Source organism: Pongo abelii, chromosome 4 (genome assembly GCF_028885655.2).
Source record: "Pongo abelii isolate AG06213 chromosome 4, NHGRI_mPonAbe1-v2.0_pri, whole genome shotgun sequence".
NCBI lineage: Eukaryota > Metazoa > Chordata > Mammalia > Primates > Hominidae > Pongo > Pongo abelii.
Window position 1 is genome coordinate 9,619,906 of NC_071989.2, and position 27,931 is coordinate 9,647,836.

The 27,931-nt window shown below is 43.2% G+C and overlaps 1 protein-coding gene, 1 long non-coding RNA gene and 1 other non-coding gene across 11 annotated transcripts in view; 2 read left to right on the plus strand and 1 right to left on the minus strand.

The window, feature by feature from the left end:
• The window catches only part of SEMA5A (semaphorin 5A), a 516,352-nt gene extending 503,128 nt beyond the window's left edge, over nt 1-13,224 (minus strand). For 2 of the 8 annotated variants that reach the window (XM_063724054.1, XM_024247257.3), the window contains exon 1: nt 12,302-12,842. The gene's annotated coding sequence lies outside the window, so the exon portion shown is untranslated. Of the gene's footprint in view, nt 1-12,038; nt 12,843-13,030 lie in introns of those variants that run through there. The other 6 variants (XM_024247256.3, XM_063724053.1, XM_063724051.1 and 3 more) reach the window with 5 other exon arrangements.
• LOC100939883 (uncharacterized) lies at nt 13,115-27,651 on the plus strand. 2 transcript variants are annotated; one of them, XR_654902.4, is made up of 4 exons: nt 13,115-13,252; nt 15,712-15,871; nt 18,862-19,138; nt 24,320-27,651. It is a non-coding gene; the product is annotated as an uncharacterized LOC100939883 (long non-coding RNA). The 2 variants fall into 2 exon arrangements; XR_008525135.2 differs by lacking the exon at nt 24,320-27,651 and having other exon boundaries at nt 18,862-20,123.
• Nucleotides 15,558-15,627, plus strand: LOC112133638 (small nucleolar RNA SNORD123). The gene has a single exon (XR_002915265.1). It is a non-coding gene; the product is annotated as a small nucleolar RNA SNORD123 (small nucleolar RNA).
• Nucleotides 27,652-27,931: the final 280 nt, after the last annotated feature.

Below are 27,931 nucleotides of genomic sequence, written 5' to 3' on the forward strand. Positions count from 1 at the left end.
TGAACATTTCAACTTACTGTGGCATCAACAGAGACGTGCTCCTAGTTAAAACATTGGCTTGCTCCTCTGGAATGCAGGAAAGGAGTCAAATTTCATGATACGGAATTTTCGAGGTTGTCCATAAGATTTTTAAAATAGACCTTTCACTTTAGTGTAAAAGGTTACATACATAGTAAAAGATTGTAAATATAGAATTTAATGTCTTTTCTCCAAGTATAAACAGACCATATTGTATATTTTAGGTATAAAATATTCATCTAAAATATTCAGTATGAAACAATTGATACTATTTTCAGAATACTCCCTGTGCCTCCACTCTACTTAAATATAGAGCATTTAATTAAGTAAATCCAATTAATCATGTGAAAGTTAATGTGGGAAAAGGAAACAGCTAATAAACTCCCAATGGCTCAGAGAAGCAAAGCATTTCAAACATGCAGACTTTACAAGTTTCCTATGTGCCTCTAATTACGTCTTTATACAAATTCCTTTAGCCTTCTACCAATTCTGAAAAGTCTAAGGCCAAATTCTTTTCTATAAATATATCTACAAAAATTTTTTCTTCCCACACATAGGAAAGACACAAAAGATCGAGTGAGCTGGAACCCGTGGCCCCCTTCCTCATGGGTTTTTAAAACATCTGACATAAACTGCAACATATTTGGGCCACTGCAATTATCAAGCAAAACAGCAAACCAGCAGAAGTCAAAGTCAACCCCAACAGCCGTGTTGAAAAAGATACACCAGCATTCACCTGAAGAGGAACGAAGATAAAAGCGAGTGACCCTATAAAATTTCAAGAAAGCAGCCTTCCCTAACCTGCTTTTGATTTGTGTTCATAGGTTTAGCCCTGTAGGCTTAATTAAACCCAGTAGCCAACTCTGTCTCACTTAAAAGTGCAATTAAAGAAGAATCCACAAAGGCCACTGGGCCCTGAGGGCCTCCCACATGAGGCCCCACTATGAGCAATTCACTAATTGCGCCCTTTGTCCCCCGACTCTTAATGATGACGCTGCCACACCCCCAGTCAAGATGCTTATTCTCCCCACTTAGGGCCAGCTCCAAAAACCTCAAGGCAGGAAGTGTGGGCCCAAAAGCCTGTTCTGCAGAGAACATACACTTTTAATTAAACAACAACAAATTAAAAGCTCATTGAAAAACACTTAGCAACAAATCCAAAACTGCACTAAAGTCCGTGTGTTACCACCACTAATTAAAAGGAATCTTGATTACAGATCACTGGGTGTGATCTTGTAGCCAGGACTTATTAAGGGCCATGATGGAGCCCACTCTGAGGGGCAGGCCAGCCAGCGTTGCATCCCCATGGAACATCGTGGTACCAGAAAGCGGTCCCGATCCAGACCCCAAGAGAGACTTCTTGGACCTCGTGCGAGAAAGAATTCAAGGCGAGTCCATAAAGTGAAAGCAAGTTTATTAAAAGCAAAGAAATAAAAGAATGGCTACTCCGCAGGCACAGCAGTGGCAGTGGCACAGGCAGCAAGGGGCGGGGGTTGTTTAGAATTTTATTTGGGGTTTACATTGGGCAAGTCGGTCTTCTTCTCTAGCCATAGTCCAAGTCCAAGTTCAAAACATTGATTTGCTTCGGCCTACCTCAATAGACAATTCCTCAATAGATACTCTCTTTAAAAATGTCTTTCAGGATTTCAATGGACAGGGCACATGACCACAGTGAAGCCTGACTCTTGTCCTGACTTGTGTATGACTTCAGGACCTAAAGTCCAAGCACCTACACTGACTCCTTGAAGTTCTAGAGAGCGACCTGACTGCACAAAGTCGGATCAGGGCTGAATGAGGTGTGAGCCCCAGGAAAGCCCTTCTGCTCTTCCCACCTCCCAGCTTCATCCTGAAGATCCTCGCTGTGAATCCTTAATGGCTTTCCTCTGCAGCAAGACAAACCTCAGGGAGCTGGAAACTCCGCAGGTGGGCCTGGAAAAACTGTTGAAAGTTAAATAACATTCGCAGGCGTAAGCTTTCCAGTGAATGAATCTTTGCGACTCTTACTTGCCAGCTTGCAGTTTCCTGAATGATTTCTTTTCGCAAGCTGGTGATAGAACCTAGGAATTCCATCACTGCTGGCAGACGGAAAGTAAATTTGGCTCCAGGCCTGACTTTCGGAGTCAGCGTGGAAAGCTGCAACAGCCAAGATGTGCTGCCTGGACGCGCTGAGATGCTCTCTCTATATGGGGCCCCTCCTTCCCAACTCTCACCTCCACTCTCCCAACCCACCTATGACCGCTGCACAATTGACATTCAGTGTGACATTCTTAGGTGAAGAAAGCTTTAGAAAAAAATAGTAGTTTAAAGTATGCATTGTTTAAAAAAAATGTAGGGGAGGAGTGGATCGGCAGAGTGGGAATACTTTCAACTCAACCACCTGGGTTGGGTTCAGGTCTTCCCACTTGCTCAGCACCACCTTTGAGGAGTAAGGAGGCGAAAGAAGTGAGAGTGATTCAAAGGTGGAGAAGAGGGGGGCCTTTAAGAAGTATAGCCTGGAAACTCCAGATTTTTCCCACCAGGAACCAGGAATGAAGAAGGGAGGGAATCTCTGCAGCCCTGCGGCAAGCCAGGAGAGAGTTACCCCACAGGCAGATGCTGGATCTTCCCAAGCTCAAGAGCACCGTCCAATGTGACGCAGACGTCGGGATGTAACTGAATAGCCATACATGCCTGTCATACTCAGAACTGACTTAGATGTGGTCCTGTCTATAGGAGCCAACATGAAACCACCCAGGAACAAGACTACGAGAAAAAGGACACGTGCTCCTGCTCCTGTCATAGCAGCAGCAGCTTGAATCCCACAGCAAAGTGGCCAGATGCTTAGAGACACCTGATAATATCAGACACAGGGCACAAAACTTGGTGCACCCACTGTTACATGGGTTTGGGGGAGGACAGTTTGGCTCAAAACTTTCTGGTGAACAAAGAGCATAATAATTAAAATTATTTTGGTTTAGCAGAGAAATTAACCAGAGGAGGACAATGATAAGGAGGGGGAAAAGGAAAATTCCTCTGATAGATGGGGGAAAAGTCACCAGAGGGTATCTGAAGAGCAGCCCTGTGCAAAAAGACAGGAGGCCAGGCACAGTGGCTGATGCCTGTAATCCCAGCATTTTGGGAGGCCAAGGTGGGTGGATCACTTCAGCTCAGGAGTTCGAGACCAGCCTGACCAACATGGTGAAACCCTGTCTCTACTAAAAATACAAAAAATTAGCTGGGCATGATGGTGCATGCTTATATTCCCAGCTACTTGGGAGGCTAAGGCAGGAAAATCACTTGAACCCAGGAGGCAGAGGTTACAGTGAGCTGAGATCACACTACTGCACTTCAGCCTGGACAACAGAATGAGACTCCGTCACAAAAAAAAAAAAAAAAAAAAACAAGACAGGAAACTGCAGTCCAGGATTCCCCTTTCCAGTTTAGATCATCCAGACACCCTGTCCTGGACAAAGGCTCAATAATATCTGGACAATGGATCCCTGCTCTGTAAAACACCATTTTTCTTTTCTATTTACAGCCTGGAAATATTAAACTTACATAAAATGTCTATCTTTAACTCCTAGGCTCAAGCTTCAATGAAGCTTCTCTTCACTGACACACTGGCAAAAATATTCTGATTTTAAACTTCAGAACAGTGACAGGAGGACAGGAGGTGCCGCAGACACAAGGCATTGGACATGGGCACCCTGCCAGGCTGTGAAGTGAACATTCGAGGCCCTTCCCTAGCTTCTAGCCTGTCAGAATAAAGTTAAAATCCCATACATCTTAGAGTGTCCAAAATCAATATTAGAGGCTAACATTTGGATGCTTTTCAAAAAAGATAATGGTTAGAAAAAGTAGAAATCATAAAAAAAAGGTCTAATACATTTTATCCACTTAGGACAATGCCTTCACATAATTCTGTACATAACACTATGAGCTGCTTTAATTATGATCAACTGAAGCTACCGGAACCAATACAAATCTATGATTAAAGGAGATTTTAAAATAAGAGAAAATTACCTTGCTTTCTTAATCCTTCTGTTTCAAAACTAAATACCTGCCCTGGTAACACAGACATTTTTCCAATCTTGTAACCAGCCAGTCTGTTTAACTGAATGGCTAATTAGTTATCCTTGAAATCTAGAGAACATTAGCTTATTGAAAATGAAAGAAAACAAAACCAAACCACAAAAAGTACCTACCTAAACAGTATTTTATTGACTAACTGAAACCATCAAAAGTGGTATCAAAGATAAAAATGTCACACACCCCATTGCCATCTAATCAGCAGAAGGAAATATTAGTGTATCCTCATAAATAACTCCTTACCACTCACGAAGGTTAATAATTTAGGATTGGTAATAGAAAAACATGGTTGTTCTGTAAATGTTACCCTTAATTTGCTTGTAAGCTAGGCTTCATGTTTGGGAAGAGGCAAGTTCAAAGTGAGCTGGTCAGAAATGACCCTGGCAAAAGGTCAATAAAGCTATTGCACTAGGACTTAAAACCCTGTTGATCTCCATTTTTGTGAACAAGTAACTAGAAATACTGAAGAAATTACACACTATGAAAATGCTTGCCTGAAGCATCACAGGGCTGGATAAAAAAATACTCTATTACCAGTGGAGAAATGCATATGAATGCTAAAGGCCAGCTAGCCTGGACCACAACCCGAAGCCATGCTGGCTATATCTGGACCATGGACCACCTGTGCCAAAGTAAACACTCCCATGGAAAGCCAGTATGTGGCAACCAACTTGTGTGGGGAAAGCAAGGTGCCCACAAGAGAGCTGAGGAAGCCTGTGGCAGGAGGCAGAGAGGATTTTAATACACTAAACAGATGGAAGGTGCAGTAAACAAGGTGGGAGAGCTAAAGACACTCACTTCTACCCAGAGAAAACAGTGGAAGAGCACGGAAATGAGAGGCAATTTGTATGTATCTCTACCCAAAACCTATATTCAGTATTGCATTTTAACTGCAAAACGTGCCAAAGCAGAACGGAAAGAGCTAGAAGCAATTCTTTGATTCTTCTCTTTCTAAGAGCGGGGCGGGGGGAGGTGCGTCGGGTGGGAAACACTCACCTTTAAATACTCAGGCTCTGGGCATTTAAAACTCTGCATTCTGCCACTGGGTCTGGCTGTTAGAAGTTACCTGCCTCTCCAGCTGAAGCGAAGGCCTTGCTTAGAAAGTGTATAAGGACACAGAAGCAGGCATCATGTGAGCTTCTCCCCCATCAAAGGACAGCAACCTCGTTTGTTGAGCAGAATGATGCTAGGAGTCCCAGACTCTGCGGCTCTAATGAGACCACGAGATTCTGTTGTCAAAGATGTTCCCCCTGAGCTATGCCCATGAAACAATAAAATTGGCAGAGAAGTATACTCTAAGCAATGACTGGGAATTGGGGTGTACCCAACATTCAGCGGTGAGGCTGGCTGATGAGTTTAACTGATTTAATCTGGTTATGTTGTCTCATCCGGAAACAACCTAAGTTTGCTTGTTTTCATAATAGAGATCACAGCTCAGATAGACTTCCTAGGAAGAAAGTGCTTCAGTATCAAAGAAATGTGCTCATCCTAGCACCCACTGGCCCTCGCGCTAAGCTTTGTACAAGTAATGGAAACACAGAATACATTTCCCAGTAGACGCAGCAGGACTCGTATTTAGGCCACTGGCAGTTTAATTTACTCTAATTTTAGAGATGATGTCCAGAAGTTTCTTTTTAAAAAAGTTTTATTGAGGTATATGTTACATGCCATAAAATGCACTCATTGTAAGTGTACAATTTAATGATTTTTAGTACATGTACAGAGTTGTATGACAATCTCCACAATCCGGCTTCTTACCATTTCCATCACCCCAAAAAGGCCTGGGCTGCCCATCTGCAGTCATGTCCAGTTCCCACTGCTAGCCCGAGACAACCACTAACCTGCCTGCCATCTTTATGGGTTTGCCTTTTCTGGGCATCTCTATAAATGGAAATACATGGTGTGTGGTCTTCAGTGACTGGCTTCCTTCACTTGGCGCAAGGTTTTGAGGTTCACACATATTGCAGCATATATCAAGAGTTCATTTGTTTTATTGCTGGATAGTAGCCCATTGTAGGGATAGGCCACATTTTGTTTACCTATTCTTCTGTTTCAACTTATTAAATCTATAAATCCAACTACATGACTACGCTTACTAGCCTGATCTCAGAAATATAATAAAAAACCTGCCATATTTTAAAAATATTCTAGGATGTCTAAAATCTCTGTAATGTGTAAACGTATGTAATAAGGATACAATATGTTCCCTGGAATTTGTGTGCTTGGAGGGGAGGGTGCTGTTTTAAATGAGAACATCCCTGAATTTCAATTTTTCTATGTTTTAATACAGGTTAAGTATCCCTTACCCAAAATGCTTGGGACCAGAAGTATTTCAGATTTGGGATTTTCTCAGATTTTGGAATATTTGCATTATATATATTAGCATTTTTAGGGTCATGTTGGTGCTCAGAAGGTTTCAGATTTTGAAGCATTGTGGAATTGGGATTTTTTGATTAGGAATATTCAATCTGTACACAGAAATTATATTTATGCTAATCTCCAAGTCATGCAAGGTCATCAATTCATTTAATAAGCACTGACTTACTGTGCAATTTGTTGTGTATTAGGAACTAGGAAATATGCAGTCCCTCTCCCACCCCTCCGCCTGCCAGTTTACAAAGACATTTGTATTTCAAGACTGTGCTAATAAATCAGTTTGGAGGCATTTGTAACATTTTTCTCTAAATAAAGAATATAAGTAGTTTTAGAGTCCATGATTAGCCCCCAAAAGTCTTGTTTAAGCCTTAGTCCTTTCTCTCAATATACTCTATTGCAGTCTATACTATATACAGAGTATCTAAGGGCATTTTTTGATTCGGTCACTCACCCAAGATGGCCCAAGAGCCTCCTGCGTGCCAGGCACTGTTCTAGGCACCGTTGGCAACACAGCTATGAACAGAACAGTCTCACTGGTCTCCTAAGCTGACATTCTGTATCAGTGAAAGACTTTAAGAAATAAAGGCAGTGTGTGGAGTTCTGCAAAATGATATGGAGAGAAGGCCAGGCGTGGTGGCTCACGCCTGTAATCCCAGCACTTTGGGAGGCCGAGGCGGGTGGATCACGAGGTCAGGAGATCGAGACCATCCAGGCTAACATGGTGAAACCCCGTCTCTACTAAAAATACAAAAAACAAAATTAGCTGGGCGTGGTGGCGGGCACCTGCAGTCACAGCTGCTCAGGAGGATGAGGCATAAGAATTGCTTAAACCTAGCAGGCAGAGGTTGCAGTGAGCCAAGATCGCGCCACTGCACCCCAGCCAGGGTGACAGAGCAAGACTCTGTCTCAAAAAAAGAAAAAAAGAAAAGAAAATCAGTAGTTTTACAACAAACCTAAATCTCAGTCCTGTAAAAGGAGTCACAGAAGCCAGTTGTGATTCTAAAATCCATTTGTTTACAGGATGCCCAACCATAAATGTCCCTGGCCTCTGACGCGTTCTCTTTCCACAGCAGGTTTGGGGGCACTGGCAGGAGTCAGCTGCCTTGGTAGCTGGCTCAGAACAGCTTTGGGGGCCTTCTGCAAGATGTGTCACATCTCCGGTTTTGTTTTGTTTTGTTTTTACAGAAAGAAAACCTCTTTGTGTGGAATTTGATTTGAAGTCAGTTTGTGAGGCATGCCATCTCTGCTGTGATTCAGGAGAATAGAAGTTTCGGTTTTATGATTTTGCAGACAGATCACAGGAAACTGCTTAGCAAATTTTTTCTTAGTTGCTTTCCTTGACTCTGTTTTTCTTTCCATGAGTACATCATACATCCTTGCCAAACATTGGGTGCATTTGAACTGATTGAAAGAGGCTCGATTTTCTGTGAACAATTTGTCCTTGTGTTATCCTGATTGTCACTTGCCTATAACTTATTTCACATCTCAACAAATACAGTATTATTTCACCAACAGAGTTGGCTTCTGATAGAATCACTCTATTGGTTATTTATCATACATATCTGTAATTGAATTACCTATTGCAGTAGTGTGATTTACTCTCAATTGTACATAAAAATGTAACATAAAATAACATTTTTCCAGTGTATACTTCCTCATTATTCTACATGAACCCTAGTTTAGCCAATTCTACAGAAATACAGTGACAAATAATGAGTGAAAGATGGGAAGATAAAAGATTAGTGGGCTCATGACCTTTCAATAATAAAAGAAATTCATCCTCTAAAAAAATTATTCTCTTTTAAAATAGTTTTTTTTTTCCCCGAAGTGTTAATCAGGAAACCAATTCTAGGAAACCAATAAGGAAAAAAATAGTTTAAAAATAGAATGATTTTATTTTTTCCAAATGCAGCAATACTATGTCAGTACATTTTAAAATGTAGGAAAGGGAAATAAAGTGTGCTTGTCTTTGCTCTTGTCAAACAACCATTAATCTTGGACCAAAAAAGAAGGAGAAGAAAGAAGATGACAACAGCAATTCCTTTGGGAAAATTTTCTGTTTTCTTGAGCCCACTGTTGTGTTACTCCTATTTTAAATTTCACGCACAAGGTGAAATATGACTTGTCTTTGAAGTTGCCTGGCTTCAAAATACTCTGTGAAATGGACAGCCTGGTTTCCTTAGCTATACAACCTTTTAGATGGCAAAGATGTGTCAATACTAGTATGTTGAAATAAATTACCTATTATCCAATACCTTCTCTTGGATCATGTTTTCATTTGTTTTGTTCTATTTGGCTTCAATTTTGAATCAAAGCAAGTTTTGAGCAGGCTCACTTATATTGAAAAGTTTATGTATATTCTAGCTTACTTTAATTTTGCTTTTCCTTCTTTTCTCCCTATCAGAAATTGATTTTGTATATCTGGATAACCAATTCTTAAAAAATTCATCTGAAAAATATGCTATATATTTACCAAGCGTACCCATATCTGTTTCCCCAAAGTGCTTCCCAGCAGCCACATCTCACCTGCTGAATTTATCCCCAAGTTGCTCCCAATCTATACAGGAATTGGAAACAGGAGATTGCCCCCTATCATTTCTGCAGGGAAGCAGGGTGATAAAAACCTAATTTTCAACCAAACTTCTGCATCTCAATTTTAAAAGGTTGCTGAGAACATATGTGAAATTATCTATGTTGTCAACTGTACTCAAGACAACTGAAAGTACTTACAGACGCTCATTTTATGATTCAAGAAAACAGTTAACTTTCTTGATATAAATTTGCAGGTAGACGCAGGTGCAGAAATATACAAGGTTTCACTTTAGACACTTTTTACTTAGTTGTAACTCAATTTGTTAGACACCATAATTTACATTTTAAACATTATTTAACACATAAAAACTTGTCACCTTGGTATAATTATACCCCAAGCAATTTGTCTGGGTAACTATAGCAACAATTGCAGAAACATTTTTAAATACAAAATTGGTATAATTTTAGAATCAAGAATTATGGAGGATTTATTGCAGGATGTAGGGCTGCTGTACTCAAATAGTTGTACATATACTACTATAAAAATGGATTCCTTGACTGGGATATGTTATAAACTCATTTGTTCTATCTTGCACACCATCTGCTTTGTAGCTCAAACCTCTTCCTTGGGATGAGTTTTTGATGTTAGTTAACTCTAGAGTTCATGATCACTTGTCTACATAATGCAATGCCTTTATATTTTTGGCTGGACATTTAGTAAAGGTTTTCTGCTCCTCCTCCACATCTTCCTGTATCAAAAGCAAAGACTCAATTTCAATGACTATATGACCAAAAATAAAATCATTTGAAACTCTTAAAACTAATCACCAAGTTAAGTAAAACTGTGTCACGATTCAGATAGGCAGCTCTCTCTAACATCAGGAGCATCTGACATCGTCCCCAAAGAGCTGGCATCTGTTATTTTGGGCCACTAGCACACAGCACAGAGAAAGCCTTGTTGGTTGTAACATTTGTCCTTTAGCAAGAGGCTAACATGACTCTGGAACTAAATTTCTTACTGCAAATCCATGGATGGGGCTTCAGAAGGCCCATGACTCTAAAATTTATGCAGAAGTTTCTATAAATGTGCTTGTATTTATTTCGGTCTCGTGGTCAATAAGTTTTAACAGCCTCTGAGCCGTAAGTTTCTACGTTTCATTCTCCCAAGACACATGATGAAATCATTTTAAAGGGAAACGGCAGTGAAGAACACAGGTTTATTTTTACCAAATTCTGAATGTCTCAAAAATTTCCTTTGGACAGAGACAAGTTTTACCACACGGGAGGCCAAAGCTTTACTCGCAGCAGGGATCTCGCAGCTGTTTGACATTATAACAACCAAATGAGTTAGTGCAATTCACAAAAGACATAAAATGATTAGCATCATCTGTCTTCTCCCTGTTAATAAAAGTACATATTGGCTAAAAGCACATAGAAATAGATGTCAGTTTGTCAGCCCCACACTTCAGTGAGTATACAGATGCTTAGTGTGACTGCACGGAGCAACGTGGATGGGCAAGCTTCTATCTCCAAAGTTTTTACAAGAAAGAAACTCAAGGAAAAAAACATCTGTGTTTCAAGTGAACCAAACAATTACACTTAGGGCTGTATTTTTCATGAAAAACAAACATAGAAAAAGAAATCTTTTGGAGGGGAAAAAATCCATGTTTCTTTTGGTGTAAATACAGGCACAGACAAGAAAATTATTTCAGTTATACATAATGGTATTACCTGCTTTAACTGAAGTTGTGTAAAGTCATGATAAACATTACACTCTCTAAAATAATGAAACTGGCATTAATTAGCAACAAATTCAGCAATCCTAATTAGGTATTGAAAAATCTTTCTTATTAAAGTCTGGTTTTGTGTTTCTGTCTCCTTATGAACAGACTACCTGTATAATTAATAACATATCTGCTGATTCCAAACTCAGCCATTATGACAGAGCTCTTCTCGGTAAGCTAGACGTAAAACTTGTCTTTCTTCAAAACAAACCAGAACAATCATTTGTGACTCCTGATATGTTAACTAAAGTACCCCTAAAAAGCAGAACGGCATTAAACAAAGCTCACGTTATCTTCCCTGAATTTCGATTTCTTTCTGAGTAAATGTAACAGTCACAAGGAAGACAGATGCCCAGACAAGGAAGACTTTACAACGATCTTTTTCTCTGGAAGAGACCTTTCTAGTTAGAGCACTTATGTCTGGCCACCACCATTCCTGTCCCCTCTCCTAGCAAGGCTGACAGCTCTCTATAGCCACCAGATCAGCTCCCCCAACCCGCGGTCCCCAAAATGAAATTATTGCAAGATCTGCCTGGTTCTGCTGGTTGTTGCCTGGGACTCCCGCCCACTCGCCCAGGCCCCAGCAACTGCCTGTGGCTCCTCGTCCTCCGAGCGCTCGCTCGCAGCGCCCCCTGCCGGGAATCCCGAGGACGCCGCAGGCGCAGGAAAGTTAAATCCCAACTCCGGCCGCGGCATCCAGGTACAAAGCAAGCAAAGGGCGAGGAGGTGAACGCGCTTCCCGCCAAAGCCCGGAGAACCGGGATGTGACCGCGCCAAGCCAGGCACCGGCCGCCGCGGGGAGCGAGCCGGAGGAATCACTCCTCCACGACCGTTCCCACGCACACCTTGGGAGAAACCATTCCCTCTGGAGCCCGATCTGCCCGAAACCCTGGGGCCCGAAACCCTGAGCCAGGGTGTGCAAAATCCGTGGAGCAGCGGAGGGATGCCTGGGGAAAGGGGCTCGCCTAGCTGCAGCCCACCTGGCTGGTGGTTCCCCAGGCCTCTGCATCCCCGCCTTAGTGTCTTTCATTAACCAAGGCGCTTGGCGGGGTTGAGCCCAAGTCCCATTGCCTCAAGCCGGTGGGGCTGCGAGGTGGCCGCTCCCGGACCGCCAACTCCCGACCTCCGTGTCCCCTGCCCCTGGCTCCCGGCAGTGCGAGCCTGGAAGCGCGCCGGGCGCGGGCACAGACCAGTGTGCGCACCTTTCCGGGTGTTGGGCAGGGGTCCTGTCTCGCCCACCGCGACACTCCGGCTCCTTACCTCTCCATGCTCAGACCTCGGCACAGGCGGGTACACAAACTTCCAGCCCGTGCACTAGCTCAACTGTGGGCGCCCCCGGACTGACGGTGGTCCTAATCCTGTACACGCAACCCCCGCCCAGGTGCCTGCTGATGGATCCCACCCGAGATCGGCACCACCCACCAGCCGACCGCTGCAGTCCCCGGGTCCCGGCCAGCGGCGCGGCGCGGCGCGGTCAGGGGCTCCTGCCAAGGCCACGCAGGGATCGGGCGGGGGTCGCTCACCAGGTGCGGGGCGCGCTGGTGCCAGTCATCCAGCGCCTGGGGGCCAGAGCGGCTCCGAGGATCCTCTTCAGCACCTGGCTAGGGAAGTGGAGGCAGCAGCTGCAGCCGCCCCCTGCCACTTCCCCAGAGCCTCCCCCTACTCGCTGAGCTCCAGAATGAGGGCACCCGCTCGGGGGCCACGAGCACAGTCCCCGAGCGCGCGGCCAACCGGTGGGTGGGCAGGTTCGCGCCCAGCAGAGACGACCCGCGAGGTGGCAAAGTTGGGTGTCCGAACCAGCTCCGCGGGGCAGTCGTGGGTGGGAGAAGGGAGCGTCCCGGGATGAGCGACACTGGCCGAGCCGCCCCTGCAAAGGGAAGGTGGAGGGCCGGGGCTGCAGCGGGCCAGGGGCCGCGGCTGGCCTGGGGCTGCGAAGCCCACCCGCGGCGGGAAAGCAGCGCTCGGGAGCGGGCGCAGCGAGAGCAGCCGCCGCCGGCGCCGCCTTCCCGGCGAGTAGATCGGCGCGGGGCGAGCGGGCGCGGAGAGCGCGGGGCGGAGAGTGCTGGGCGGGGAGCGGGGGACCGCCTGGGCCCACCCCCGCCCCGCCCCTGCCCCGCCCCCGCCGCCGCGCCTCCTCCTCCTCCTCCTCCTCCTCCTCCTCCCTGCCTGGGTGAAACTCGAGCGCCCCACCCGCGCCTGACCTCCCCGAGCCCCTCCCCGGGCCCCGCCCCTTCCCGGTACAGGACCCCCACCTTCGCTCCTGGGAGCCCCGCTGCACCCCAGGAGTTCCATTCCAGGCTCCCTAGTGCGAGTGCGGCCGAGCGCTGACTTTTGGGGGCTCCCTCCTCCGTCTCACTGAGTCCCTCTGCGGCTCCCCCGCCGGCTGTCCCGGCTCAGACGTGGCTGCACCCCGGAGGGGGGCGCCGGCCGAGACCTGAGACGTGGCGCTCCCGCTCTGCCGGCCTCGGCTTCAGGTACGTGCGCTTCCCTCGGCTAAATCTGGCCCGGGTGATGGGGGGCAGGGGCCGTCTGGTCCTCCGGAACTCGAACTTTGTGATTTTGTTCTTTCTGTGTGACACCCTCATCCGTTCTGAGGGGGAAACTCCTTAAAGAAGAAGAGAGAGTCAGTCGTTGCGGGTTCTTGGAGGAGCACTTTGGGGGTGAGCCTCCCGGCTAGTTCGGGTCGATTTCAGCAGGATTAAGTCAAGGAAATGAACAAATCTGACGAATCAGGGAGGCAGGTGAAGGGGTCCCCAGGTAGCCACGCTGAGCGTTAACAGAGAAGTCCCGTATGGTCAAAGTCATTCGTCCAATTTTGGGCCAGTTATTCTTTGTTGCACTTTTGCAGGATCTTTGGGCCTTACTAAGTACTCAGGTGAAAAGTTTATAATTGGGAAGCAAGTGAAGTACCTTTGAAGACGTGTATAATTGGATACTTTGTTGCAGTTCTTCAGCTTCTGAAGGAGGCGGTGGGGGGGAGAGGGAGGGGGTCAGCCTCTCGAAAAGAGCAAATGGTAAAGTTATAGGAATATAAGGCATAAAACTTGGGTTCAGAGTCCTGACTGGCCTTGAGTGGCCCTTTCCCACTGGATGGGGGTGCGGGCCAGTATCTCTGGGCTCTTTTTTCTCCGTCTGCACCTCAGAGGGAGGCTTGAAGGTCCCTTGCATAAGGAAATGCGTGAATTGCCCCCTCCTAACCGCAGTGAGGTAGGGGCCCCCGCAAGGACCCATGTTCACACCAGCGCCCTTCCAGCCAGTGGTGGGGTATGAATGGGCCTCGCTGGTCCTGGGCATGGTCCGGTGCATCCATAAGGGTTCCATTGAGCTCATCCATAAAACAAAGAAGCTATTGCAGGCTGCAGGGTGTCATAGCTCGCACAGTAGCCATGCAGACCTAAGAGGACAATGGAAATACAAATTGCCATCGATGTGTCTTTATTTTCTAGAACTTTTTTTTAAATAAAAGAATTAAGTGAAAGCAATTCCAAAGGTTTCTATGAAAGCCCAGCCCATCCCCAAATGCCCAGTCTCTGGCACGGGTGATCTGGCTGTCTTGGGTACTCAGACCTTACTGGGATTTCCTTTAAGACCTCTGGGAGGAAGTGTCAGTAGCTGGGCAGGCCTCCTTGGCAAGCATTCCTCCCTGGGTTGTTGCGGGGGCTCCCGGCCTGCTGTGTGGCAGCTGCAGTCTCCTGGGGACCTGAAGGAAAAGCTTAACCGTTCTCCCTTCCCTTGCTTGGCACTTAGGGCACTAGTTCCATTCCAGACATTCCGATTCTCTTGCCTACGTGGCACAGAGGCCTAGGAGCCTCCCTGGGAGGAAGAGGCAGGCCAAGGTCTTGCCTGGCTGCTTCTAGGGGGGAAGATGTAGGGAGGAAGCTGCCTTATGCTTGGATCTGCAGCCTTTGCCTGGACCTGTGGAGCCTACGTGGCCAGGGTGAGGGAGACAGAAATTAGAACCCAATGTATTCAGCTAATCCTCTTCTTGCCTCTGAACATTGCCGTTAACACTTGAAAAGAAAAAAAAAAAAGGCAAAAAACTCTTGGCATATAGAGCTAAGCAGTGGGAAGAAGATAGCTTTCTAAGCCATAACCCAATAGGTCTGATAACATAACATTCAACTGGATAAATTATGTAATTTTATATGCATGTAGGGGGGAGTTGAATTCAGTTTTGCTGTTTACAGGCTGCACCAATGCATTGTTAAAAGATGTATATTTTGGTGATAATTAATTACAAAATAATTGCTAATAAGCAGGTAAATAAACCAAATTATAATTTAGAGTGCATCCTTTGTTTAAAGTGAAATGGATCTAAATTGAGGATATAATTTTGAGTTTTAACCTGGGGAAAGTTCTTTAACTTTTCTGAGCTACAGTCTCTTCACCTGGAGCTTAGACACACCAGCCTGGCAGGGGTATGTCAGCTGTCTGCTTGAAAGGAGAAAGACAGTAATCTGTGAAATACTCACCGAGCACCCAACATATAAGCAGGCTCTTCATAAACAAAGTCATTTTGAAGTATCCACAAGTATTTCTTTTTTCCAAACAAAATTTCTTTGTTTTTTGTGTGCTTTGCTTTGCAAAGGTCTTGCTTGCTAGAAAGCTATCTGCATTAAGCTGCTTCTCATCACATTATAAAACTAAGGATGATCATTTTTAAACAAACAAAAAAAAATTTAGTTCTCTTCTTTTCAAAATAAAATATAGCTTTCCCTAAACTGTTTTAGTTGAGCCGTGCACACAATGTGAAAGAATGAAGAAACCAACAAAACACTTGGTGAAAATGATGAATTCTGGGGCACTGATTCATGTGACTTGAAAAACGCCATCCATTTCCTGATTCACCTCAATTCTGTTCGGAACTATGAAAGACCGTTTATGTTTCTGCACTAATTTACCAATTTTGTCTTGTCTTTACTTCCCTCCCTAGTGCTTGAATTTCAGCCACATCCCTAAGCTGCCATCTCAGACCAGAGGAAGAGGGAGGGGGGCTTTCTGGAAAGAACATCACCTGGAAGAAATCAGGACATAACTGTGGGCCATGAGTGACCTTCAAAGGAAAGCCGGGTATCTGTGGTTTTTAAGATGTGGTAAGATTGTATTAAAATTATAGAAAAAGCCTCAATCCAGAAATCGTGGCCTTTTGACATTTACATCATAACTGGATTTTTCTACCAATGAGATGTATTACAATCATCCTCCATGAGTGTTCTTTTTACCCGTGTTTTCATTCTTTTAGATCCATAACATTTAAAAACTGAAGAAATGAAAAGATCATCTGATCAGTCCCATCAGTCTTTTTCCTAATGCTAAACATTGGTACAAAGATGTGAAATTTGATGTCTCACTAAGATTGCCTAGTGCTGCTTTATTGCTCACCTACTTCAAAGTATTGGGAAAACATGATTATGGGTACAGGTGATGCTCTGTTGCCCCCAAACAGGTTTCTTTTGTCAGGTTCTTTTGATGGATTAGGAATCTACAAGTGGGGAGATTTTAGGGAAATTGCCCCTCCACTTGGATTTCACCAAAACGTCTTTAGGGTTCTCTTACCCCAAGAAACATGCATTCCTCTTTAGTGTGGCAGCCCACTCTATTGGCAAAGTTAAGCAGACCAGTTTTATTTAAAGAGAGCCACCCAGAAACTTAGACAGAAAATACTTGAGGCACAGATGAGAATGAGCACAAATGTGCATAGCAAGTGCAGTTTCCTGGCCCTTAAACTGAAGGGCCAGGTCAGTCTGCTCCTCCAGGCACAGCCTGGGACCCCATCATGTGCCCCACTCTGCAGTCTGAGCTTCCACTCAAGTCCTCCAGGGCCTGCCTAACATACATAAACAAGACCCAATGTCAGAGTCTGCCTCTGCCCGTGTCTGGTCAAAGGGTTGCACTTTGCCACTGCTACATGTTCCCAGAGGTTGGCACAGCGTGACCTGGACCTCTCCTAATCCAGGCAAACTCTGCTCATCTTTGAGCTCTCTGGAACCCGTTTCTCAAGGGAGACCACATTCTCCCATCTCACAGCCACGTTCAAGGCAGCAGCCTGGTTAAAGCAATGACTCAACGATACCAGAAGCAGACCACACATTTAACAAGATGTGCTGACTCGCAGGAGCAGCTGACTCTTCTTAAGAAGAGTTTACTGATTCTTCTTTCAGTACAGGCCTTTTTTTTTTTTTTTTTTTTTTTTTTTGAGACGGAGTCTCGCTCTGTTGCCCAGGCTGGAGTGCAGTGGCGCGATCTCGGCTCACTGCAAGCTCCGCTTCCCGGATTCACGCCATTCTCCTGCCTCAGCCTCCCGAGTAGCTGGGACTACAGGCGCCCGCCACGACGCCCGGCTAATTTTTTGTATTTTTAGTAGAGACGGGGTTTCACCGTGTTAGCCAGGATGGTCTCGATCTCGTGACCTCGTGATCCACCCGCCTCGGCCTCCCAAAGTGCTGGGATTACAGGCGTGAGCCACCGCGCCCGGCCCCAGTACAGGCCTTTTAATAAGATATTGTGTTTTACTTCAGCTATGGGTGCAGACAATTAAACGATTCTAGAAATCTGAAAGTGTTTTGCCTTGTCCTCTTGGTTAAATTTCTGGACATATTGTCTAGCAACTCAATTTGCTTAAACAAAATTGTTGTGTCAAAAAAGCCCAAGTCATCTTTTATAAGTATGGTCTGGGGAGAAGAAAAAAAAATGCTAAGTTTAAAAGATTTTTGGAATATCTGAAGAAAATACAGATAGCTTGTAATGGAGATAAAGCCTCTGGATGGTTTCCAGGGTGTTATTTTCTGACATTGAGTCTTGTATATATCTTGAATGTCTATAAGCAAAGAATGGCCATACTTTTTAAAAAAGATATGTTTTATGCTTATTAATCAATGTCCTCTCTATTCCTCTGCCTTTGAAAATAGAGCTTTGGGGAAAAATAAGTACCTTCGGAAACACGTTTTCAAAAATAATATTCATCCTGCTTAGATTTAGAAGCACAGATTACTCTACCTTAGTTTATTTCATTATTTAGCAGAGAGATTAACTCAAAATAACCTTGAGTTAATGAAAAGATGATTTATTAAGTGAAATTAAACCCAAAAGTAAAATGTCTCCTGAAGCAAATCCATAGAAAGAAGAGCCATCAAAGATCCAGTGGGCCCTCCATCAAGTGTTGTTTCAGGCCCTCCTTTCCATTCCATTCTCATTGCCATAATTCACAGTGTCAGTGTCTCTCACCCAAAATACCAACACCGCCTCTTACTGTCCCCCTGACTCCAGTTCCAGTGATCATTCCCCAATCAGCAGCATCACATCCACCCCTCACACATACATCATCATCATCATTACCGTTAATAACACAGACCTGATTTTATTTGAATTGGAAACTACTTGGCTTTAAAAAAAAAAAATCTCCCTTGCAGCTAGGTGAGGCCATAGAACTTAGCCATAACCAATAAGATGTAAGTGGAGTAGGATTCTAAGATAGGCTTTGTAGAAGGCGGCAGACAACTAAATGGGCATGGTCTTTCCTGTCCTTCTCTCCTACTTCTGGATTCCCACCTGGAAGTTGATTGTGATGGTGGAAATACCAGGCACTGGTCGGGTGCGATGGCTCATGCCTGTAATCCCAGCACTTTGGGAGGTCAAGGTGAGTAGATCACCTGAGGTCAGGGGTTTGAGACCAGCCTGACCAACATGGTGAAACCCTGTCTCTACTAAAAATACAAAAATTAGCCTGGCATGGTGACACACACCTGTAGTCCCAGCTACTCGGGAGGCTGAGGCAGGAGAATCTCTTGAACCGGGGAGGAGGAGGTTGCAATGAGCCAAGATCATGCCACTGCACTCCAGCCTGGGTGACAGAGTGAGACTCCGTCCCAAAACAAACAAAAAACGAAATGCCAGGCACCAGTTTAGGCTCTTGAGGATATAAGTTATGAGCCAAGGATGATGGTGTAAAAAGTAGCCTAAATCCCTGGTGACTCCATGGAGCCCCTGCCTCAGCCCTGAATTACCTAACCCCAGACTTCATGACATGAGAAAGAAAGAAATTTCTGTTTTGCTTTAGCCATCATTGTTTCTGTTCTGTTTTTAGCAGGAGAATGTGATTCCTTACTGATGGAGGGGATTCAGTTCCTCCAGGTCTGGCAACCCTGCAGCTTCATCCCTCAACATTGCGTGCGTCCTGTGCAGCCAGTGCCCCCTCTCCTTTTCTCCCACCCAGCTTTCCCATCTGCAACCAAGCTTGTTGCACATGTGCCAGACGCACGGCTGCACATTCAAAATAGAATGAAAAGACACACAGGCGATCCCTGCCCTCTCAGAAGTTACAGCTTACTGAGTTACAGCTTACTGAGTTATGGAACCCACAAGTATGTAATTCTAAACCCTGATAAATTCTATGAAGGACAACTATATTGGTGTCTGGTTTAGTCTGGGGAATGGGAGAGGCAACACTGAAAAAGTAGCATTTGAGATGAGATTTGAAGGATGAGTAGAGACAAGCAAGAAAGTGGGAAAGATAAAGGATAAGAGTAATACTCCAGAAAAGGGTGGAAATGGAGATTAACTTTGGAATTTAATTCAAACACACTTGTTAAAATAGCAAGGATTGTAGTAGTAATTGCAAATGAATAGCAATAAATACTGTCATAGTCCATTTCAGGCTGCTATAACAAAAAGCCTTAAACTCAGTAATATATAAACAATAGAAATTTATTTATAACAGTTCTGGAAGCTGGAAAGTTCAAGATCAAGGCACCAGCAGGTTCAATGTCTGGTGAAGGCACAGTCTCTGCTTCCAAGATGGTGCCTTGCTTCTGCATCCTCTGGAGAAGAGGAACGCTGTGTCCACACATGGCTGAAGAGCTGGATGGAGAAAAGGGCCCAGCTAATTCCCTCCAGCCCTTTTATAAGCCACTAATCCCACTTATGAGGTCAGAGCCCTTACAGCCTAATGACCTCCGAAAGGCCCCACCTCATAATACTGTTGGATTGAGGATTAGCTTTCAACGTGAATTTTGGGGAGGATACAGTCAAACCGTAGAATTCTTCCCCTGACCCCTCAAAATTCTTGTCCTCATATACAAAATTCATCCCAAAATTGATAACTTATTGCCCAAATTCTTAACGTGTTCCAGCATTAACTTTAAAGTCTAAGTCTAAGGTCTCATTTAAATATGATCTATATCAGATAAAGCTGAGACTGAAGGTACAATTCATCCTAAGGCAAACTCCTCCAGCTCTGAGCCTATGAAATCAAACGAGCGATGTGCTTCCAAAATACGATAGTGGTGCAGGCATAGGATATACATTCCCATACTGCAAGGGAGAAATGGGCAAGAAGAAAGGGTCACAGGCCCCATGGAAGTCCAAAACCCAATAAGGCAAACTGTTAAATCTTGGGGCTTGAGAATGGTCTTCTTTGAGTCCATGTGCATCCTTCCGCACACACTGGGGCAAGGGTTGGACATCCAAGGGTCCCACCAGCCCTACCCCCATGGCTTTGCTGGGCACAGCCCATGCTGCAGCTCTCACAAGCTGGAGTCCAGTGCCTGTGGCTCTCCTAGGCTGGCATTGCATGCTGGTGGCTCTACCAGTTTGGGATCTCAAAGGCAACCCTGACCCCACAGCTCTGCTGGTCATTATCCTAGTAGGGACCGTCTGCACTTATCTCACCTTTGTGGCCGTTCTCTGTCTGGGCTCTGGGCTCTCCAAGACATCTTTTGAAATCTACATGGAGATAGCCATGGCTCCACAGCTCATACACTCTATATACATGCAGAGTTGGCACTTCAAGAATGTCATCAAGGCTTATTACTTGTACCTTTCAGAAGGGTGGCCCAGGCTACATCTGAATCCACTTGAGCCCCAGCTGGGGCAGCTAAAAAGCAACTGTGTTAGTACGCGGGGAGCAAAGATCTGAGCAGGCCCTAGGCAGTAAGCCCTGAGGTGCCATGGGTGCCCTGGGCCCCTCCCTTGAAACATTTCTGACTTGAAGGCCCTAGTACTCTGGGATCATGATGGGAGCGGCAGCCTCAAAGATTGAAATGCCTTTGGAGTCATTCTTCTATTGTCTGGATAAATAGCATCTGGCTTCCTTATAGCCACACTAATCTCATATCAAAAGTTACGTTTGCTTAGCCACGCCCTTGGTATTCTCTTCTGAACATGCCCTTTGAATCTTTACAGCCTGGCAAGGCTGAAAATTTTCCAGATCTTTAAGTTCTGCTTCCCTTTTTATTGTAAATTCCATCTCTAATTCATTTATCTTCTCTTGCATTTTATGATAAACAGTCAAGAAAAGCCACGTAGTACCTTGAACAATTTGCTTAGAGATTTCTTCACCAAATATCCTAGTATATCACTCTCAAATTCTGCCCTCCACAGAGCACTAGAATGCAGACACAATACAGCCAAGTTCTTTGCCACTTTATAACAAAGATAGCCTTTCCCCCAGTTCCCAGAACATTTTCATCTGAGACCTCATCAAAATGACCTTTGTCGTCCATATTTCTAACAACATTTTGATTACAATCTTTCACGTAATCTCCAAGAAGACTGAGGCTCTGTCTATAACTCTTCGTATGAGCCTTTACCTTTTACAGTCCATTTATGGCAATCTAGGCTTTTACTAGCCTATTTTGCCAAACTCTTTCCGCCTCTACCCATTACCCAGTTCCAAAGCTGCTCCCACATTTTCAGATATTCGCTACAGCAGCACCCCACTACTCATTACCTATTTCTGTTTTAGTTCATTCCAGGTTGCTATAACAAAAACCTTAAGCTGGTTACTTTATAAACAATAGAAACATATTTCTCATGGTTCTGAAGACTGAGAAGTCCAAGATCAAATCACCAGTAGGTTCAGTATCTGGTCACTGCTTCCAAGGCAAAATTAATCCTTATTTTATTATCAGCATTCCAGTGAATAGAAAAATCACAGGCCAAATACTAACAAATTCAAGGATGTTTTATCATTAGAAAATATGCTAATATAAATCACTTCATCAACAAATTTAAAAAAATGATTATTTCAATAGCTGCAGAATATGTTTTGATAAAATTAAACATGTGTTTGTCATTCAAAAAAAAAAAAACCTCTTAGCTAACTAGTAATAGAAGGGATTTACCTAAATTGACAGACTATCTACTAAAAAAAATCACCAAAAACTTGTTATTTAGTGGTGAAAAGTCATAGGCATTCAATTGAAAGAGAAGATCAAGACAGCCTGTACTTTCAATCACTGTTATTGAAGAGAAATATCTGTAAGGACAAATCAAATCTCCTTATGGATATTTCTCTTCAACATCTAAACAGTGATTGAAAAGGGAAAAATTAACTTTTAATTTCAGATGATATAATTGTATCTAATAAAAACACTTAAGAAAGTCTGCATATCAACAATTAGAATAAAGAGAAAGTTCTATTAAGTTCTGAAAGAGTTTTGTGAAAAAATTATAAAGCTAAATTTAAATATCCTAAAGAAGACCAAAATAAATGTATGCTATTCCACATTGATGTATTGGAAGATTCAGTATACAATACCTTGAAAATAAAATATTCATTCAGAAATATCCGTGCTACCCAAATTTATCCTCCAATGCCATGTACGTCTAGTCAAAATCTCAACTGGCTTTTTATGAAACCTAAGATCCTAAAGTTTATAAGCAAAGCAAACACAAATTTCCATGAGTGATTAAGGAATATCTGTAGATTATGAACAAGGTTGATGAGTATCATATCAATATTGTTCATAGGGCTATAGAAATTAAGACATTGAGATATTGACCCAGGGACAGACAGAGAGAATAATAAATGAAGCCTATAAACAGACCCACATAGACTCCCTCTTGAGTGACATGTGACAAAAGATGTATGGTGGCTCACTGGGGAAAGAAGATACTCAATAGATGGGCCTAAGACAATTGACTACTTATATGTAAAAACAGTGAATTAGTACCTCCCCCTTAAGCTTTATAAGAACAACTTCGAATTAGTTTACAGCAAAAGTGAGAAACAAAACATTACTTAGGAAAACATACAAGACACTATCTGTATGACCGCCGGATGGGGAAGCAGTCCTTAAAACAAGATATAAAGACTAGCCATAAAGGAAAAAAAAATCGATACGGCAAACAACATTAAAGTTTAGAACTTCCATATGATGATATACAACTTAAAAACAAGCCATAGCCTAGGGGAATTTTCAGTGCATACAAATGACAAAAGATGGTAGGCAAAATATATTTGCAAAGTCCTACCAATCCATTTGAAAAGGACAAGGCAAAAACTGTACAAATGAAACAAGAAGCTCAATGGCCAATAAGTGTAAGAACGTAACACAAGTTCCCTAATAATCATGGAAAGTCAGTTAAAACCAGGAAGCATCATTTCATACCAGATTAGCAATAATGAAAAAATCTGACAATACCGGCTGTTACCAAATGTTGGCAAGGGGACCTTTAGAGGTGTAAATTGGTACAATCACTTGGGAAGGCATTTTGGCCACTCTTGCAATGTCTAAAATATACATTCCATGCAGTGCAGTTGACAAGGTTGCAGAAGGGACATGTAGTATACTGCCAGCTTATATAAAGTATGTAAACCAAAAAATCAGATCTATATTTTATGGATACATGCACGGTAGTAAAATAGCACAGAAATGATAAATAATAAATTCAGTAATATGGCAAGGGAGGGAAAAGAGGGATTGTGCAAAGATCATCAAAGGCCACCAACTTTATCTTTGATTCTGTTTTCCACTAAAGTGAAAAAAAAATACGCAGCAAATAATGAAAAATGTTAAGATCAGACAGATATGCTTTGGTGGTTCATTAGATTATTATCCTTTTCTGTGTGCTCAGAAGATTTCATAATTCAATAGAGAGGGTTCATAGGAAGTAAGAAAGTGCAGACAGGAGGTGGAAACTCATTACAGCAGTTTTTTCCTGAAGAGAAACAAAGAAACTGGTAGCAGCTGGACCCGTGCACAGAGGGTTATATTCCACAGTGGGTCATTGGAAGCATGTTTATATGTTGGTTGAGATAACTCCATGGATAGTGAGAAAGTGTCTACATAATAGAGAAATAAGATAACTCCAGGAACTAAGGCTTTGGAAAGATAAGAGTTCATAGGAGTTCGTTTGGAGGCAGTAGAGCCCCCCCTTGAATGGTCATTGGAGTAGGAACCAGGGAGACCAGGTAGAGGCAGAAATGGAATCTTCAGTGGTGCAAATTGTTCCAGGGCTTGCTGCCCTGGGGGCTTATGTTTTAGTAATGAAGTATGAGGCTAGATTTGGGTGGGGAGTAGGGAAAAGACATGAACGTTAGAAAAGATTAGAGAAACTATAAAATCAACATCTTGGAAATCAGGCAAACAAACTTACTGGGAGTGTGTACTGGAATGTCCACACTGTGTTGGATGACCAGTCAAGGCTCATGGTCATCACCCTAAAGTGAACCCCATCAGCATGTTTGTGAGATTTTTCTCTAGGAACAGTCAGTAGCTCAGGCACAGGTGTGGATAACATGGATGATTGATTCCAACCAGGAAGTGGTTTCCCCAGACAAACAGGAGAGAGGAACAGAAAAGTCAAGGATGTCTGCACGGAGGCGACTTTAAGGATGGTCACACAACGTAAACTAACAAGGAGGACACAGGGACAAAAAGGATCATGGTTTCAACAGATTGGAGGACTAGATGAGGTCCGGAATCCGAATGTTTACTTGTGGTCCAAGATGTGTTCATGATAATAGGGGCTGCAGTGGAATTACTGTTGTTCGAGGAGAGGACAGATGACCAGCATCTTAGAGGGGTGATCAGTATAGATGTTTAAGTCAGCAAAAAGAAACTTCGGTGAACGAAGCAATGTGGCACAGGATGTTCAACAGACAACAGCCACAAGCAAAATCATTTTATAGATGTTGAAAATGTGGTTCAGAGAATGAACCTCTACAAAGTAAATCCCAAACTAAGAACCGAAGGAACCCCTGAGTATTTGACCCCAAACTCCATTCTCTTTCCAGTACCAAACTGCTTATACAAGTTTCAACACAGTAAACTTTAACAATTATACAATGGAATTTTATCTTAATCTCCAATAACTCCCCTCAAAGGAGCTGGGGATGACCCTTAACCAGTACAACTAATCAGAAATATCTGGGGAATTTTTTCAACTACACAAGCCAAGGCTGATGCTATACGTAGTGAATCAGAGTCTCCAAGGGGTAGGGCCCAGGCCTGTGATTTCAAAAACATTCCCCAGGTGCATCTGATGCACAGCCTGTTCAAGAACCAGTGGACTTCAGATTATTTTCAGTACCAAACCTCACCTGTTTTTAAAGCACAGATCATTCCGATAGTCCTGAGAAAGAACTGGACCAAGAGAACAAAGACTTCAGTGCCCAATTGTGTTTATCTGGCCATCTCTAATGTTCTGGAATTATTGTTTTGCGTGCCCTATATAGCAACTCATTCCATCCTGGACTGTACTGAGAAACATATTTTTCTATTCAGTATCTTATGTAAGCACAAAAGAGTCTTAGTGTTTGCTTATTGTGCTCAAAGATTCACTTTTATCGATGTATTGATCAAATATCCACTTTTATCAATGTATTGATCAAATATCCACTTTTATCAATGTATTGATCAAATATCCACTTTTATCAGTGTATTGATCAAATATCCACTTTTATCAGTGTATTGATCAAATATCCACTTTTATCAGTGTATTGATCAAATATCCACTTTTATCAATGTATTGATCAAATATCCACTTTTATCAATTTGTTTCTATAAAGTGTTTTGCTTGTCAGTAATGTGCTCTGCAAAATTCTTATTGCCAGATGTATTACTTTAGGGACTATGTAAATTATGGGGGTCTCTCTCTCTCTGTCACTCACACACACACCTTTTCTCTTCTGCTAGGATCAGCTTTCACAGCTGTGTGCATGGGGGAAGGGCCCTCTCTGGGATATGAACTGAGGAAGGACGCCCCATTGACCTTGGTTTCCTCTCTCCGACCCCAACTTCCCAGCTCAATCAGCACAGACACGATTATGTAATCATGCCAATATAAGAGCCACAATTATGTTTACTTCACCCTTCCCCTACCTCTAGGAGATAATATCATTTCAACTCACCCAGGGAAATATATCAGAATTTTGGCCAACTGCAGAAATAGCCTATATAAATACACTGCTCCTAGAAAATTCTGCCACACCTTCCAGCCTCCACCAAGTCAAACACCGGGTGAGCTGGACTGCCTTCTATTTCATCCCCTGGAGCCTTGTGGGGTGGGGTGCGTGGACATAATGTCAGATTCATCCCTATGTGGTGACAGTATCAATGAAGTTATAAATATCTAAGGCTTGTGGCATTCCCTAGCTAAGTGTCTCAAAATATGCCTTTCATATATCGATAACTAACAGGTTTTGTGTATTTCCTGCTTGCCAGGCACTAGTCTAAGAGGTTTAAAATGTTAACGTATCGACCTCTCGAATTAACTGTCTGTGCTGGAGAATGTTATTACCCCCACTTTATGGATAAGAACATTGAGGCACAGAGAGGTTGAGTAAACCCCCACGATGAAACAGCTAGGAGGCATAATTGGGAGTCAGACAGTGGCATTGCTGGCTTCAGAGACTGGCTCTTCCTCAACACCTCCATGGTGCACAAGGGCCAGGGTTGGCAAACTTTTTCCATAAAGGGCCAGAGAGCAAATATGTTAGGCTTTGTGAGCCATACAGTCTCTGTTGCAGCTCTAGACACTATGGAAGTGAATTGTGTTCCAATAACAATTTATTTACAAAAACAGACCAGATTTGGCCTCCAGGTCATAGTTTGCTGATCCCTGCTCTAGCCCAGTGGTTCTCAAATTTGAGCATGCTTTAAAATCATCAGAAGGGCTTTCTAAAATCAGATCGGTGCCCAACAACATCCTGAGTTTCTGATTCGGTGGGCTTTGGATGGGGCCCACACTTTGCATCTTTAGCCGTTCCCAAGTGATGCTAATGCTGTGGATCTAGGAACTACTCTTTGAGAACCACTGCCTAAAGGAACATTAACAAACACAGCCTGCAGGTTATCTTCTGAAAGCAAATCAACATTAACGTAAAATCTTACCATTCCTCTAAGTCACGATGACTTAGAGACTCATTTGTCTCGCAGTCTCTGGACAAAGACCATGTTTTATCTTCTTGGTATTCACAGTGTCTGAGATGGTGACTTCTGTGTCCTAGGTACTCAAAAATGGTTGCTTGTGGAATGAAACTAAAATGAATGACAGTAATGCTATGTTAGGTCATTCCCATTAATTTTAAAATGTGATGAAAATACTCAAGGTTGGAGTAAATTGCTCTACCTCAGAGAATGACATTACCTAATATAGGCAACTTGTTTGTATGGTAGAGTAAGTCATTTTTCCCAGTTCATGCATTTAAAGAAAATATACACTTTAAGATAGTCCTGAGTTTTTCCCAAGTCACATTAAATGTAGCCTGCCCCAAGTTATGATCCTACATAAGAAGCAGCTCTTGCTTGTCAATATATTGTTCCTTAGAGATGAGGTACAAAAGAAGTCATAGGTTATGGGATTTTACAGAAGGCATTACCAGTCCCGGCAAAACCAGTTCTTAAAAAAAGATTGGGATCAGGCTGACTGGACACACCTAGATATAACTTGAGCAGAGGATACCTGCCAGGACTGATTTCCCCCTTGGGTAAACAGCCAGATGCAAGGTAATGCGCAGGCCATTTAAAATCTCAGTGCTGTGACTGAACCAGAGCCTCATGGTTCACTTTATTTAGAAAAACAGGTTGGAAAATAAAAATCCTCCAAACTATTTTGAATTGGAAAAAGAAAACTTCATTTGGTTTCAAAGCATTTTTTTTTTTTTTATTTTTCCTAACTCTGAGAAAATGTGAACACTGCAGCGAGTAAAAAGACTGTTCGCTGCCTTCCATATACACAAATCAGGGCTTTCCTGCGTCCAAATGTTAATTTGAACTGACAAAACACTCTCGGCACTTTAATTTTATTTCATAATGAAAAGGCAAACTTAACTTCTAAGCATTTTTATTCCAAGTTTAATGGCTTACATTCCCGGGGTCAGCAAGCAGATGGAGTTGGAGACGAGAATCTATAATTGCAGATTATGAAAC